We start from the raw sequence: 12,960 nt of genomic DNA, 5'->3' as shown, positions 1-12,960 counted from the left end.
AAAATGTCCAAAACGCGCCTTTAGGGCAGCTATCTAATTGGTCAGTGTTTACTTATCGCACACACACACGCACGCACACACACCAGATCTAGTTGGAGGATACATGCAAGTGATGTGGGTGATTTGAAGTGTTAGTAAAACATGTTTTTATTTATATATATATATATATATATATATATATAAAACATAAGATAATAAATATAACTAACGCAATATAAACTCAAAACTAAAAAAATCCTATAATAACAATTATTTTTAAAATAATTACATTATTCCCATGAATTATTTGCCTGAGGCATTGGAATTATTTGTTATTAAATGTTCGTTTTTTTTTATTGAATTGTATTTTTATGGGGATAGTCCAATTAAGTCTTATTCTTCTTACTATCAATCCAATAATATTTATTTTAATAATTTGATTTGTAGTCACACTATTTATTATCAGAACATTATTCAATTACATATTTTTTTATTTATTATTTGAGAATGTCCCAACATTCTCACTTTATTCTAAAATTCTCCCAGGATTGATTTCTCCATTATAATTAATACTTTTGCAAGATTTTTTTGTGAAAGAAAGATCTCACTATATTGTAAAATTCTCCCATTTTTAAAATTATTTTAAGTATTTTACATTAATTTGCAACAATATTGTGGATATTATTTCCAATAATATTTTTTCATGAACTGTTCAATCCTATGAAGTTCAAAATTGTTGTTTTCAAATTAATTTATGATACCAATGTAATAACTATTTATTATTATTACTATTTTAAAAATAATTTTTGGTACATTCTTGCTTCATCATGAAATTTTCTCTGTATTACTTTGATTTAGGCTTTACACAATCAGGATTCTTGGGGCCGATCGCCGAGTTTAAAAAAACAATAGATGACAGGAAGTAAATACAGTCATTAATGTATCCACTTTTTTGTGACATTTTTGCTTGTTGCTGTGCCGTGAGATTTTTCAATTGTCAAATATGTTCCTTGGCTCCATAAAGTTTGGAAATCACTGCTCTAGTTAGATCGCGTATTCTAATAATGGGTGCTAACTTACTGTAATTAAATGACTTTGTTTTGAATTAAATGACTTCACCCACACCGAAACTTTAGAGCGTGATTCGACAGAACGGCGGCATGTTTACGTACAACCGTTCATGCTAACACTAGCTTGCTAGGCTACATAGCGTTTTGTTGCCTGCTTGCGAGCCGTTTCTTTATGAAAAGTCCGTGAACAAACGTCAAGCGAGCCTTAAACGAACGTCCACTCTTGTCCTGAGCACCAACACACGTTTTTCTCCATTTTGTCTTCATAATACAAAGTCGACGCGCTCCGCTCTTGTTGTCGCCGCCACGGTAACGAGTGTATCCGGTCCCATTTGAGTTGACAAGATAAAGCCCGATGATCGTAAAATACGAGATGCGGTGGTATCGGAATACAAGATTTTATTGCAGTAGTCTGACAGTGCAATCGTGAAAGAGTAAATTTGTCTTGTTGTCTGACCCGGGCATTACGTGTTGCCTGTCTCAGACATGTTGTCTGTCCCACACCGCCGACATTTATTTCTTTATTTTTTTAAATAACTTCATTGGCCGTCCGATATTTACAGTACTACGTCAAAAGACAAGCGGCAAGGCTAAAAATAAACTAGCTTTTGGATTCAAATATACTGTGCACGCAGCGACGCGGAGTAAATGTCTTGCAGAGCCGATCCGTCGAATTATGACATTAAAGCCGATCAGCGTAAAATGCTAAATATCAGCCGATATCGATCAGCCCAATAAAATCAGTGTAAAGTCTACTTTTATTATTATAATTATTCCTTTTGAATTGGTAATTTTCCTTCTGACTAGATTATTAAATTCCCCCATAATATATTTTATTACTATAAGTATATTTATACTATTTCATAAACTATAAACAATATATGCAACAACGTTGTCATTATTGTTTTCATTATTATTTGATAAATACCCATTTTTTTGCGACTTCCGAAGGACTTATTTGTTCTCATGCAGAAAGAAGCAATATTGACGTTTCCATGGCAATGGATCGACACCGACGTCTGCGTTTTTTGTTTTTTGTATTCTGTTCTCCCCCCAGTGGCGCGTCTGCTGCCCTCCTGTTTTGTTGTTGTTGTTGTTGTTTTTTTTCAGAGTAAAGCTGCGGCATGCTGGGAAAATGGCGGAGGAAAACAGGCCGGGAAAACGAAGGCGTTGCAACGTGAGCTAATGACTCGGGGAAGACGCACGCGGGTATGCTGGGAGCCTCCCGAGGCTGCGCTCAAGCACGCGTGAGAATATTCCAAATATTCATTATCAGCTTCCACGCTTCCTCCTTGTAGCATGATGAAACGTTAAAGCAGGGGCGTTCCCGCGGCTTTGGCGAGGCTCAAGATCTCATAAAATCAACTGTCACCTGCGTCGTCATTGGCCGCTTTACAAAATCACAACTAGAGCAACAAGCCGGGCCCCTAAAAGCCTTTCGATGCATTATTAATATTTTTGCTGCCCTAAACTCCTTCTGGACGCGAAACGGCCGAACCCGGATTAACGGCAAAGAATTTAATATACATGTGCACGCACTCGCGCTCCGTCTGTTGTTAGTTAAGAGAAAGAAAGGGGCCCCGCCCCCCTCGGACGGGGCCATGTGTTGTCATTTACAGTCATATTTTGCCCAGTTAATGGCGAACCATGCGGATTAAAGGCGTAAAACGCGCCGCTGCTGGTGATAATGTCACTGCCTGTTGAAAAAAATAAAATAAAATAAAAGCCCCGGCTGACACAAGGGACTCGTTTTGGGCAACTACTTATCCTCATTCGGTATGAGTCAAAGTTTCAAATGGAAAATTTAAATTAAAAATAAACAATAATAATTCAGGATATTTTTTGGGGTTTGTTTGTTTGTTTGTTTGTTTTGAAAATCCATTTTCAGTGAAAAAAAACATTCAGGTTAAAATATGTTTAAAAATTTGGTGAGAAAAAATGTTTTTTTCAGGGAGCACTTTCTCATGAAAAAAACATTTGCTTCAAAATAACAAACAACTTAAAGTGTAAAAAAAATTTTTTTAAATGTTGTAGAGAAAAATACTTGTGGGGGATGGGATTTGGCAGATAAGAGTGAAAAAACATGTTCTTTATTTCAGACTAAATCCTATTGGGAAAAATGAAAAAATATTTTTAGTGAAATATTTTTAGTGAAATATTTTTTCAGGGAAACACATTCGGGTAAAAAAAAAGGAAAAATTGGGAAAAAAAAGATTTTTTGGGGAAAATATTTTTTTCTGGGAAAATAATTCAGAAAAATATCTGGAGAGAAACTGTGGAATTTTTTTCTGTAAAGAAAGAATTATACAGGGAAAAAATGCTACAAATGTAGTAAAAGAAATCGGAAAAAAATATTTTCACTGAGCAAACACTTTGTTAAAAATACTTTTTTGTAAAAATTATTTTTTAAAAATCTGTTAGGGCTGGTGGAAATTTTTTTTGGGGGATTAATATCTTATTTTGTAAATAAAAAAGCAATGCATTTACAGGGAAGAATATTGAAGTTTAAAAAATGGTTTAAAAAGAAAAAAAAATTTGGGAAAAGATTCTTGAATTAGGCAAATATCTTTAAAATGTTTGGGGGGGGCAATTTTTCTGAAATTGAAGAATTATTCTAAAATAATAAAACAATTGAAAAAGAAATCTAGAAAAATAAATTTGAAAGAAATCTTAAATCTTTTAGGGTTCAAAATGGGGGAAAACATTTTGGGGGAAGAAATTTTGGAGAAAATATTTTTTCTGTAAAAAAAAAAAAAAAGTCCGCAAAAAAAATGTAAGGAAAATCTAAAAATGTCGAACTTAATTCTGGAAGGCGAGATGCGACAAGCAGTGGCGGGTGGTGGGTTGGCGCTATTGATTCAACGCCAGCAATGCTCTCATAAAAAGTCGAGTTTATTGTGCGAGGAAGGAGTGCAAATGGATGCGGCTGGAGGTGACACTAAAACAACCTCCTCTCCGCCGCTTTGACAAATTTATGTTAACAAGCAAATTAGCCACAGCGGGACGCCGCCGGGGCCCCCGATCAATGGGCGCAGTAAAAAAGTTGCCGCTCGCCCGCCGCCGTGGAAGCGGCCGCGGCCCCCGTCAATAACCTACAACCGAGCGAGACACAAAAGCTATCGATGCGGCGAGAGCGCTTCAATTTCCCTAGACGGCAGGGCGCTGTCACATCAAACTGGCTATTAGTCACAAATTCTGCTGCTACGCCCCTCCCCCCCCCCCCCTCCAATAGCCGTTCTCAGGGGGGACCTTGTCAACTTGAAAGTTGTGCCGCTGGCAAAAGGACATCTGGTTCCACTGGAGAGCGAGTGGGAGAGCGTGTTGTGCGTGTGTGCTGCATACAAGAGGCTGACGAAAGAGAACAAACGGCACCACTTTGGAATTGTCAGAGCTCGTTAGCGACAAAACAATAACGGCCAGGAGACCGAAAGCCCCCCCCCCCCAATGAGCCCGTGTTTATGTTCACAATTGTATGTTTGTCCTCAATAGGCGGTTCACAGTTCAAGTGTGACGGCGGCCGCCGTGTTACTGAGAACAAAAACTGAACGTATCCTGCATGTGATTCGATTTTTGGATGGCCAAGTAACTGTAAACAATTGTATGTTTGTCATCACAAGGCAACTCAGTTGAGTAGAAGTGGTTGCAGAATACCTTGTATACAGCATGCGATTAGAAAATGGTGAAGCAGCATGTGGCTATATATTTTTTTTTGGTCAACGCTCAAGTAATAGTAAACAATTATGTTTGTCATCACAATGTGGCCCAATGCCAAGTTAATCAGAAAATTAATTTGTATACTGTATGTGATCAGATAATCAACTTGGTGAAGCAGCATGTGGTTCACGGTCAAATGTTGTTTTTAACATCAACAATTCTTTAGCCTAATAGCATACTTGCCTGAGTCATATTTGAATGTTTACACAAAACAAGAAAAAAATATAATAACATATAAATAGTAATAAAAGTATTATTTCAGTTGAATTTTGTGTGGGGGTTAAAAAAATATTCTGTGAATAAAATTATTGAAAAGAAATTCAAGGAAAAATTCTGGCTAAATTTGGGGGGGGAAAGAAGAAAGTTTGGTGCAAAAAAAATGTTAAGTAAAAATAATTCTTCTGTGGGGAAAAAAATAAAAAATTGAAGGCAAGAGAGATCATCATTAAAAAAAAATAATCTTAAAAATAATGTTTTGGGCTAAAAAAGAAAATTGTAAAAAGTTTTAAAATTGAATTTGGGTAAAAAAAAATTCTGGATATATATTAGGAAAAATATATTTGTAAAAAAACAGTTAAAAATGGTCAAACCAATTTTTGGGGTTAAAATAATATCTTCTGTTAATATTTTAGGAAAGTGTATTTTTCTTGAGGGTGCCACAACAGTTTGGGGCAAAAAGTCTCTCTTTTTTTTTTTTTCAGTGAAAAAAGCCCCCCAAACCAATTTGTTAAAAAGAGAGCAGATAACGAAAAAAAATTGTAGTAAGAAATTCAGAAAAAATATTCCAACATTAAAAATAAAATGGTTAAAACATTGTGAGGTTAAAAAAAAAAAAAAAAAAAAGTCAAAAATTTGATTTGACAAAATACTACTTTAGTCGTCCCTGTTTTTCTAATGGATCTCTGAAGATTGTACAGAAATGTCTTGCCATTTGACACGGGCGCCTCGCCTTCCAATCAGCGTCCGCGGCCTGACGCCATTCCAAACAGGCGGCGGCGTGCCGGCCATCGCTCAACTTCTATTAATTACCTAGTTCAATGCTTAATAGGCCTCCAATCAATGCCTCTTTAAGAGAAGGAGGGTGACGCCATGTTGAGGAAACGCCCCATCACTCTGGCTCGGAGGAGGCTGGAATGCATCACTTGCCTAATTGACTCCGACGAGGAGTACGTTTGGGCCCTAGAAAGTGCGGCGGGATGGCAGATGGTGACCCGTGAAATCCCCGCCATGCCGTAAAGACAGACGGACACCTCGGAAACAAATAACTGGGTTCCGCGTTGTTCCCGTTCAGGGGGAAAAAACGAGGCGCAATAAGCAAGCGCTGATGTATTTATAAGATTTACGGCCATTGCGGTTGCCTCCCCGCAGAGGTGGAAGAATACAGACGGCTCAGAATAAAAGGGAGACTCAGATCATCAATTTTAGAGGGAGGGATTTGCAACATTTAATGAATTCATGCTCGCCTCCAACATCAACCCTTCTCCAGCCGGATGAGAGATGAAAAGACCCTCACACACACAAGCGCACACACACACACACACAGACACACACACGCACTGACTGTTATAGGAGGTGCTCTGCAGGCAATCAATCACCAATCAGTTGCTGAGAGCGCTTGCCCCGCTCCTGGAGGATGTTCTTCATTACTTTACAAGTGTGTGTGTGTGCGTGTAATTAATGATGGCCGCCTGCTTTTACTTTGCCCCCCCACCCCCCGCCCCCTCCTGTGAGGGTGCACGTGTTCTCATCGGATCTGTATTTGTGCGTTTGTCATGCACCTGAGCCCATTCACATGTACAGGGGAAAAAAAAGACAACATTTTATTGGTAAAAAAAAAATGGTAAAAACATTATTTATCAGTGAAACCTTTTGGGCGTGTTAACAAATATTATTGCAAACCATTAATATTTTTCAGGAAAAAAAATTGGGTGGAACAGCTCGAAAAAAAAAAACATTATTTTTGGTGACAGAAACAATTACAATACAACAGATCGTTTCTGGGCGGCGGTAAAAACTACGCCGAATGTTTTGACTCATTTATTTTCTTGTTGCTTGTTCATATCCAGAATATTTCTATCTGTACCCTTGCTCCTCAAATAAATATAATATTGGTAAAAAAAAATCATATTTTGTTTGGGGGGAAAATATAAGAAAAAAATCATAAAAAATATAAGGAAAAGATTGTGGCAGAATTCCATTTTGGATAGAAATTTCCACATTTTTATCTGAATAAAAAAACTTTGAGGGGGAAAATCTTGAGAATTTTTTTCCCCCGAAAAAATCAGTAACTATGGATATAGAATCATTTGTCATTTTTCATCACAGAAGAAAAAAAGTGAAAAGCAATTGCTGAGAAAAATATATTTTTCCTTTTAAAAAATTGTTGTGTTGAGAAAAAAAATACAAAATAATAATAATAATAATAATAATTTTCTGGGAAAAAAATATATTTGACGCCACCTGCTTTTACCGACTTCACCTCAGTGGGAGCATGTGTTCTCATCTGATTTGTATTTGTCAGCTTGGCGTATACACACACGTGCACACACACACGCACGCACGCACACATATGCGAAGATTATGTGTGTCCATCGGGCTTTGCATGATCCCTGAGGTTGATTTTACCTCTCATGACAGGCACCATGAGTGACCGTCTTTTAGTAATAATAATAATCTACTTACATTATCCAGCACACTGGCGCCGTGTGAAAATACATAACATTTCACCACTTTGCCACTTCATTAGGTACACCCGGACAATACTAATGCGATCCTATACAAAAGCCGGAAGCAGGCTTTGTGCGTAAGATACTCCAAGAAAAAAAAAAGTTCTATGACTTATTGGATAAGAACAATGAGGGACATCCCAAATCATATACGGCAAAATTTTCATCAAAAACATGTAATATTCACTGACAAATTAAAAAAGTGTAAAAAAAAAATGCATAAATTGCAATTGTAACAAAAGAGCAACAAAATAAAGCCTGCCTTCATAATATATATATATATATATATATATATATATATAATAATCTTTGAAAGAGTAAAGTTGAGATTAAACCAAAAATGCAGAAAAAAACCCATTATAATGTAAATTGAAAAAGATATGTCGGGGTGAAAAAGTCAGCAAAATACATTTTGGACTTTAAGAAATTCCAGGACTATACATACAAAGGGATTTAATTTTACTTCAATTTGTTTTGTCTTTTTTTTTTTTTTTTTTAAACTAATTGGTGTCACTGAAGCATGTTGAAGTGAGGAACAGAGGGACGAATGTTTTGTTACGTCGGGGTGGAGGTAAATACACTATTGTGTTCTTTTTAAGGGTTTAAAATTATATTTGTGTTTTGGGATCATAGTTTGTGGTATATTTACAGTTTAAACAATTATTAGAGGCTATTATGAATGAATGAATGAATTATGAGGGGGGGGGGTAGTTCACTATTCGCAGGGGTCATAATATGGGGCCGTCATATGACTAAAGTGAAGTTAGGTTTTTGTTCACTCTACATGAAATCATTTTCATTTTGAGATGCTCACGGCGTGTTTTACACCGAGCACGTGGATACTGAATAGTAATAACGGCGTAATAACAAAAGATTATGTCGGGTGAGGTCTTTATCCGGCGAGTTTGGTGTCATTCTGCAGCCCGGCAAAGGTTATTATATCGGCTCGCTTCTCGCGCGGTGACGGGGGTCGCCTGTAGCACATTAGAGCCAATAAATGTGCGTTGGCACTTCCTCAATTTCATGTAAAGCCCCCTTTCCCTCCTTTACCTCCGAGCGCTCATTCCTAATAGGGTATTCCAAAGGCGCCTCTAATAAGTTGCGGGACTCCGCGTTTGTCAGCGGCGGTTATTTTCTCAGTGGAACACGGAGGTCGCGTTGTCTTATTATTCGATAAGCTCATGATGATATTTTTCTTTTTTTGTGTGTGTGCTTGTTTTAAACTGAGAAAAATGATTCCCGTGCAATGTTGTGTTGACTCAATGTCCTACAAATGCAAATGTCCAAATCTAAATATAGACTCACTTCATTGTAAGCTTGGATAATGGCCCAGTTTTTGCTTCTTTACAATAATGGTACCCTTACAGAAGGCGTATGCAGTAAATAGGTCATAAATAGCTTAGTGACATATGATTGGCTAAAATGTCCTTATCTTTTGTAGTACATCAACATTATGTGGCTCTGCATTGACTGGCTTTTCCCCTGCCATCTCCCACAATGCCTTGCGGCCCCCGGTGCGCCCGATCGACCAACCGATTGCTATTATTAACTGGGGGAATCATCCGTCCCGCCGCAACCACACGTCGCTTCGAATATGCCAAGATGAAGAGGAAAGCGCCTCTTCCTCCTCCTCCTCGTCCTCATTACCATTCTAATTAAGAGGCAAGCAGATAGCCGTCAATCGAAGCAAAATGATGGCCTGGTAGGAAGACGCTGAGAGCTGTTCCTAACAATTTGGCTGCTGGTATTTTTATTTTTTTGCATCCAGATTTATCCAGGTGAGTGCAATGCATTTTTTCATGGAATCATACATTTTACATGCAGCCACGTCAGTTTGTAATGTGTTTGTTTACATGACAAAAACAGCACTGCATTGTTATTGTACTTTAAAAACAGCAATAGTAATAACACACTAAAAAAAAAAAAAACATTCAGTTTGCGCATCATGTTTTAATGCTTCGATTCAATTCATTGTGCTGCTCCTTCTAACACATAAAACAGTCATACAGACACTAACAAAGAGGAGTCACCACTAATCTCTATTTATTACTATTTATTATTACTCTATTTTCCAAAGGATAAAGAAAATATTGCTTGTGTTGGGCGGAATCCTTGAATCCTATTAACAAAACCACTTTTCACTTTTCAGGAACCCCCCCCCCCCAAAACAAAAAAAAGAAAAAAAACCAGCACATTTGTTCAACCATTAATATTGAATTATTAAAGAGAGCTAGCCATTTCATACACTGCAACTATTGATGCAAGCCCATCTAATGTTTGTTAGCATTAAACTGGGGCATTCCTAAGGCAACGTTGTTTGGTTGTTTTAAATATCCAATTTGTAATTTTTGGGGGGCAATTTTTTGACAGTAAACTTGAACTGGGAGCGGCAACAAAAAGCTTGGAGCCTCTTACTTGAAGAATTGCTGAAACTATCCGCCAAATTGCTGCTTATTCAGGAGTTGAGTTTGCTGCCATCATAAAAAATTTGAATAGTGGTGTAACTATTTCAATGAGTTTCTCAAAGTAATATAACTAATTTCATTTGAATACATTTTGATTTATTTTCTTAATTTTGAATGAATGCATCAACAGGACCCTTGGAGGTTTCCTTTAAAATTTTTATTAAAGAATTAAGGTTTGAAAACTGTAGACCATTATTTGGGAATTAAGCACAATTTGTATGTTACACAAATTATAAACTGATGACAAAAAAATGAAGAAAGGTAAATACATAATAAAATAAAAATGTGTTTGCTGCATTATACTGTATGTGTAAAGTGTCTGGATATATAGCCATACTATACCATGTTGACCTAATGACAAATATGCACAATTTAGACAATATCGCTTCACATGACAACCCAGACAAATAAATGTTCCACCAAAAAATCCAAAATGAGGATGATGAAACTGTTAAAAAGTCAGTGCTCTTTTATGTGTTCAAAAGTGTCACTATGAGTCTAAATGTTTCACAATCTCAGACAAACTAACAGATTACATGACAAGGTGACACTTTGAGGTCATATTTGGAAAAATATGTCATGTTTGAGACTAAATGACACATGACCAGAGAGAACCAATGACAAGAGGAAGTGATTTGACAAAAAATCCGAGGTTTTGCGGCTAGTTTTCAAACGTAACTAAAATTGCAATCATGGAAATTTCCAAAACAAACTAATCTATTGACACATTTTCTGCCAGTAACGTTATGGATTACAGTTACATACATTTTTTAATAAAATTATGTAATCTAGTTACAGGTAGGGCTGTCACCCCCAAATCTTTTCAGAATCAATACTCCTATTGATTACTGATCAAATAACAATCTCCCCCCCCACACACACACACACTATTGAAAAATAATGTATTTATTTTGTACTACTAGCATGCATTTTATTCTCATTGATTAGGGATGGACTTTGATCCTTGAACTGCATATTTTGGTACTGAGTGTATGGTATAAATTTGGTGTGCAGAATTTGAGACAGCAAAATGTTAAATGATAAACGGTTAGCAATCGCAATTAGCATTAGCGCGCTCGCGATTACTGAATGCTACCATTCAGCTGACTCATACATCATGTTATATGTACAGTAAACATCGAACAGTGTCTTAAAAGTAACTTACATATGCTCGTCTGTCGTTTTTCTCACTGTCAAAAGTTTATCACTGGTCCAAGACTGCGTCCGTCTGCAACAAATGTCCGTGTGAAACACGGCTTCCAGGGACGCAAACAATGTTCCGGGCGGAACCACAATGGAGCTTCGAGGCAGAAATTTTGCATCGACCTATTTTTGAAGTTATTTGATTCTTTTCCCCCAGCCCTAGTTACTTGTAATTAGTTACTACCCAACACTGCCAATATTCATACATCCAGATTCCTTTTTTTTGTTTGTTTCTCTTCAGTTGAAACAATTTATACAAGCATCCAAACCAGTGCAATGCGTTTTCCCACATTGCCATACTTGTTGCCTTACGTCCCCTCAACGCTAGCTGCTGTCAAATATTGATATCAAATGGATTTCTTGGACCTCCAGCTGCAGCGGTTGTAAATAAACACCGAGCCCGTTTGGCAGCGTGTCAGCCCTGCCGTGTTTTATGAAGCGGCTTTTACGCCGCCCACTTATGCCGCGTCCCCCATTTTGTTTGATTTAAGAAGCATCGGCCGGGAGAGCGTCACGGCGCGACGGGGAGGCGGCCATTGATTGAATTTGATGTGCTTTGTGGTCCTGAGAGCTTCACGCAGCAGAATTTACAACCGCGAGAATAATCATGTCGTATAAAAAGCTGCGATGGCGTGTCACATCAGACTTTTTCTTCTTCTTCTTCTTCGCATTTGTGCAGGACAAATGGCGTAAAATCAATATTGTTTCATTATATGTGGAGCAAATGCATACATCTGCTCTCTTGATATGCATTTAAATTACGGCTATATATACTCAAGGATGATTTCATGCGAGGACTTGACAGACAGTTGGATTATTATGATGTCAAAATGTATGCGTTAGACCTTATTAGCATTTATAAACTGTTTTATTAGCAGCCATTAGCCAAGTAGCAGTCAGGAATATAGGGGTCCAGCCAATATTACAGTCAACTCATGTCAAATGATTTGAGCCACTATTTTCGTGCCTTGAAGCTTAATTTGTTCCGTGATCAAGCTTGTAACTGTCAACTCTGGAATAAATTGTCCCCATTGAAAATCTTTGAAATGCAACTGATCTGTTCCATTCCCGAAAGTATGTTTTTAATAAATGAAATAGCACTTTATTGTATAAAAGTGAATTATTTAAAAAGAAAAAAGAAACACAATACAAGAAAATGTAAAGAAACTGGTTTGATTAAGCGGAATTACCATCGCTTTAAGGGGTGTGTCCTAGTTAGTGTCGTCAGTAGCTGAAATCGGTTAGTCTGCATGTGAGCGTGAGCTGTGGCCGACAGCATCCAAACGTTTCCCGGTGGAAGTGTTCAACCGCAAAAAAAAAAACACTTCATCAATACCAATCACCCGAGTCGAAAATGTTGCGGTAGCAGGTGCCTCACACCTGTAAAATGGTTCCACACCCACACTTTTGCCGTCGTTATTGCACAGACAACTTTGAAATTAAACTGATCCGAATGCTACACCGCCAATATCAACCGATCAGCCCAACCGCACCCGCCTACAACTCGAAAATCTTCCTTTCATATAGTTTCATTAGGAGTACTCATCTGCTGCACCCAGAAACATTTAAGCACCCTCACTTTTACCAGTCAAAGGATTCAACACCCACACCTTTCCGACTGTTATTGCAAAAATGTCTTTTCATGATGAATATTGCGCACAACACCCAGTCAGCAACTGGGGAAAAAGAAGACCATCTATTGGTGTTGCACTTTCCTAAAAAAGAAGACAATTGATGTCACACTTTCATAAATAAAGAGGACAAACTATTCATGTTTCACTTTTTTGTGATTTTGAGGAAAGG

General features: G+C 37.4%; 1 long non-coding RNA gene across 1 annotated transcript in view; it reads right to left on the bottom strand.

Annotated features, from left to right (window-relative positions):
- Positions 1 to 11,227, bottom strand: part of LOC133484650 (uncharacterized) — a 76,096-nt gene extending 64,869 nt beyond the window's left edge. Inside the window, exon 1 of the long non-coding RNA XR_009790455.1 lies at positions 11,120 to 11,227. This is a non-coding gene — a long non-coding RNA (uncharacterized LOC133484650). The remainder of the gene's footprint in view (positions 1 to 11,119) is intronic.
- Positions 11,228 to 12,960: the final 1,733 nt, after the last annotated feature.

The sequence above is a fragment of the Phyllopteryx taeniolatus genome, chromosome 10, assembly GCF_024500385.1.
Source record: "Phyllopteryx taeniolatus isolate TA_2022b chromosome 10, UOR_Ptae_1.2, whole genome shotgun sequence".
NCBI lineage: Eukaryota > Metazoa > Chordata > Actinopteri > Syngnathiformes > Syngnathidae > Phyllopteryx > Phyllopteryx taeniolatus.
The sequence above is the reverse complement of the archived record's forward strand: the minus strand, read 5'-3'. Positions and strand labels throughout refer to the sequence as shown.